Here is a 4650-nt window from a genome sequence, read left to right as displayed (position 1 = left end):
CGCGGTTGCCAGGGAGACGGCGCGCCGTCCGTCGGCGCGCGCCGCTCGCCGGCGCGCCTGCGCTCCCCCGCGGGGCCGAAACGCGCTGGTCCTCCTCGGCCCCCCTCTCGCATCCCTCAGAGGATCCCCCCTCCGCGAATCACTTTCGTGGCCGTGCGCTTGTGAGGATGAGTGAAGGCGCCCGACTTGTTTTCGCCTCCTCCTCCTCCGCCTCTTTCGGTGTGCGAGCTCGCACTCGCGCGCGCACGCATTTTGGCTCGGGCGGCGAGGCGGACACACCTCCTCTCGCGGCGGGCCGCCCCCGCGCCGGCGTGCGGGTGGGCTTCCCGCTCATTGGCTGGGAGACGGGCGGGAGGGGCGGGAGCGCCCGAACGTCGGCGTCGACGGGTCTGCAGGTGGGAGCCTCTTTGTTAACCCTAACAAGTGTCCGATACTGTTTAATCGACTTGTGCCGCGAGCCACACAAGTGGAAATCAATCTGGTTCCCGTTCAATCAGGCGCCGTCTCGCCCAAAGTGATGCCGCCGCGACACTTTGACAGGCGGCGCCGGAAGAAACTTCACATCGATCGCCGTCAAATTAGCTCGCTGGTTTGCATTTTTAATAGATCTGGATTCAATGTCGTCTGTTATTGAAAGCGGACAAATATCTTCTTCTTCTTCTTCTTCTTCTTCTTCTTCTTCTTTTCCTTTCGGCTTGGGGTTTCCATCTAAGCCCATGTCATCACCAGAACTCGGAGCCGGACCCAAATGGAACTCGGGAAAAACTCGGGAAACCTGGAGGCGGTTCGGGGAAATATCTTTATTCAGTCCAGGGTCGGTAAAACCGGGCAGGGAGTCCGGGAGACGGTCTTACGGGGTAGGTCGGGAGACGGGCGGGGGTGGAGAAAGTGCCGGAACGAGGCGTCACTGGCGACGATCTGGAAAAGTCGGTGGGTCCTATAAGTACTGCAGGTGTGTCGGGGGACCTGCACAGCCAGGGCTAGGACATGACGTCACAGACGACATGGCCGCCACTGGGATGTCGACTCCTACTTTTGCAACTTTGCGCTCCCAGCTCAATTTTTCCGACTTGTATCGTCATCAAAGTGATTACGATTACCGTAATTTCCGGCCGACAGAGCGCACCTGGTTAGAAGCCTCACCCAGTACATTTGTAAAGGAAATACCATTGGGTACATAGATAGGCCGCACCTGTGTAAAAACCACAAGCGCCCCCATTGAAACACGAGATGTTTACAAAGATGCTACACAGACGGTTTAACGCTAGCCGCACTAACACTAGCGCCGCGCCCGTTAAAAAAACATACTGGTAAAAATCACTGAAACACGGCAGTAACACGCTAGCGCAGGGCTAATAGGGCAGGACCGGTAAAAGTCACTTCCTCGGCACAGATATAAGAAAGACGGTACACAGAAAGAGTTTTCAAAGTTTTGATACCTCAGCTTAGCTTAACATAGCAACAAAACGGTAGGATGAACAGGGTTGTTAACTAAACATACCGGTAAAAAAAAAAATAAAAAAAACAGGGGCAGCTACACAGTAGCGACAAGGTAGCAAAGCATTAACAGAGCCGATTAAAAAAACCCAAACCCAAATCACTGAGATGTGGCAGTAACACAACAGAAACACGCTAGTGCGGTGCTAACGCCCGTGTGGCGCTAACCCTAGCGTGGCGCTAACGCCAGAGCGGCGCTACAGGTGATTTTTACCGGTTAAAAAAACATACCGGTAAAAATCACTGAGACGCAGCAGTAACACAGCAGAAACACGCTAGCCCGGTGCTAAGATGGCCAGTTAAAAAAAAAAAAAAAAAAAAACATACTGGCAAAAATCACTGAGATGCGGCAGTAACACAGTAGCAACGCGGTAGCACAACACTAACACAGCCGGTTAAAAAAAAAACATACATAAATCACTGAGACGCGGCAATAACGCAGCAGAAACACGCTAGCGTGGCGCTAATAGGGCCGGTTAAAAAAAAACATATCGGTAAAAATCACTGAGGTACAACAGTAACACAGCAGCAGCACGCTAGCGCGGCGCTAACACTAGCGCAGTGCTCACAGGGCCTGTTTACAAAAGACATACCGGTAAAAATCACCGAGACGCGGCAGTAACGCAGCAGCAGCATGCTAGCACAGCGCTAACACTAGCGCAGCACCTGTTTTAAAATGTATATTCTGGTCTCAGTGGCACTTTAAGTGCAATATTTGAATTTTCTTCGGCTGTGTTTATTCGGCGCTTGAATGCTCAAACCGTGTTATAGCGTTAGAGTGTTTGACAAAAAAAAAAAAAAAATATTGAACGCACTGAATCATGAAAGTGAAAGCTGACTTTAAAATGGCCAATAAGCGTCACGTTGATTTAGCCCCCCAATGAAATGGTGACCAATAGCCGTCGGAAGGCGCCCATGCGTCATCCTGCTTCTCGCCCGCCGCGCAGGTCCGAGCGCCGCAGCGGGGCGGTCAAGGGCGTCGGCGCGAGATAACTCTTCACCCCCCTCGCCCGCTCGCTTTCGCGCGAGGTCACCGCCCGACACCCCAAAGGTGACCCCTCCCGGAAGGCGACGTCACCGAGCCGTCTCCTCCGTTATCTCCGCCCCAAAACCCGATGGACGCCTCGAGAACATCCCCCGATTCTCTCGCCGCAGGGGTCGTAAACCGGTACGGCTGTGACATTTCATCGGAAGGTGATATCATCGTTATGCTCATTTATGACCCGCGCCATCTCCTTTTATTGTTCATGTTGCCCTCTTTCTATCATCTCTCCTTCAGTTTTATCATCGCATATTGCACCACACGCACACATCTGCCTCAGACTCTTGTAAAACTTGAAACGACAAAAACCGCTCAAGGTCTGCATTGGGGACTCTTCCTGTCCCTACGAGGGAAAGTTCAAATGCGCCGTCATTTGCAACTCAGTCAAAGGTTAACCGAAAATAACTTTGCGGCGGCGCCGGCGCGTCGCACTTCAAAGGGGGACCGCGGCGCCGACTTTCCGGAAAAATCGGAATATTATTGGACGGATTCGAGTGGAAATACCGACTGCGTCCTTAGGGATTCTCTGAATGGTCGGTTAATAAGGGAAAATCTTGGCGCAGTTCGGTTCATCCTGGACTGCAGCGAGTCTCGGAGCACGAGAAAAGTCCGAGGGCGCCTCCATCACGCGTCTCGCTAGCCAGACCACCGTTAGCCGTTGATCTGGTCTAAAAACACAATCAGACAATACTCGCCAAACAAAGCGAGAGGCAGAGCAAGAATTAATTTTCCCGGTGTTGTTTACCCTCCTCTCCCGTTGAATTACATTTTAAAGGTCGAGGCATATTTAGATGATATGCGGATCGCGGCCAAATCACCTCCCCGTCCGATCAACTTCCGCGGCGGAAATTAGCCACCGCGGCCCGGCGCCGCGACGAGCCACCCCGGCAGCCGGCTCGGCCTCGTCGACAAGGCCGGGCGGGAAGGCCGCGCTAGCCGAGGTGGCCTTCTCGACAAGGCCCGTGGCGATCCACAAGGCCTGCGGAGGCCGTCCTTCAGCCGTTGCCGCGCGGAAGCCTTCCGATGCGCACATCGACACAGTTACCACCTCCGATGTACGGATTACGCCGTCCCCCAACTATTGTTTTTTTTTTTAGTAGCTGTTGTTGGAAGGCGGTCCTTTTGGGGGTCCTTCCGCGTATTCGTCCAATTCCAGGTTCGGTCAATAACTGGACTCCAGAGGCGTACAAAACGTGACAAACACTTCGAAGTTTAATCGACTTGTGCCGACTTAGTCTGAGAACAAAGATTGTGTCGGCAATGTTAGAAACCTGCCGTTGGCGGACAAGTCTCAAAACGGGATCGAACTGATGTGACAAGACACCCAAGGCCGTCGAGTCTGCTGAGAAACACCTCCGTTGCGACTGGACACTCAAGGCAGGTTTTGGCGAGTCGCACAAGGACTGCAGTTCCTGGAACCGGATCTTAGCGCAGGTCATGCGGAACCCACGAAGCTCTCGTCCATTTTTCACGACGAACCGGGTCTCTTGGAAACCCATGAAGGTTAAATCCATCCTCCCGAGTGTTTGAGCAACATCCAACAACGCAACGAGTCGTCATTTTAGCTAACGCGAAGGAAGAACGAGCTAGCTTCCCACAAGTGAAACTAATAGAAACAAACGAGTCCGCTTGAGGGCGCTCCTGCCCCGTACGTCACTTCCTGTTTCTTCCGGAAAACAAACCCCTCGAAAGGATTTGCATGGCCGGGGTTACAAAAAGCCACATACGTCAAAATCGTATTTTGTGGTGAAAAAAATGGATGGGTCCATACCGGCTTTTTTACCCGTTTTTTCATGAATAAGACGAAACATAAAAATCATCCATTTCATGACAGCGGACCTTTAGCTATTAATTATAGACTAATGCCGAGATGTGATTCTCACATTCTCTCGTTCAAAAGAAATGACATTAAAAATGTCATTTTGCTATCAAATTAAAGACACAAAAGACGAGGAGATAAAGATTGAGCAGGGTTGGATTCGGGTGGAAACATTTTTCGGGTCCGAAATGTGCCAATTGTGCAAAAATCATTCACGCGGAGACGGCCACGCTTTGTGTTTTAAGACAATCGCATGGCTCAAAACCCCCCAGCCGCTTGTTTCGTTGGATGA

This window comes from Syngnathoides biaculeatus, chromosome 20, assembly GCF_019802595.1.
Source record: "Syngnathoides biaculeatus isolate LvHL_M chromosome 20, ASM1980259v1, whole genome shotgun sequence".
Lineage (NCBI taxonomy): Eukaryota > Metazoa > Chordata > Actinopteri > Syngnathiformes > Syngnathidae > Syngnathoides > Syngnathoides biaculeatus.
This window is presented reverse-complemented; position numbering follows the sequence as displayed.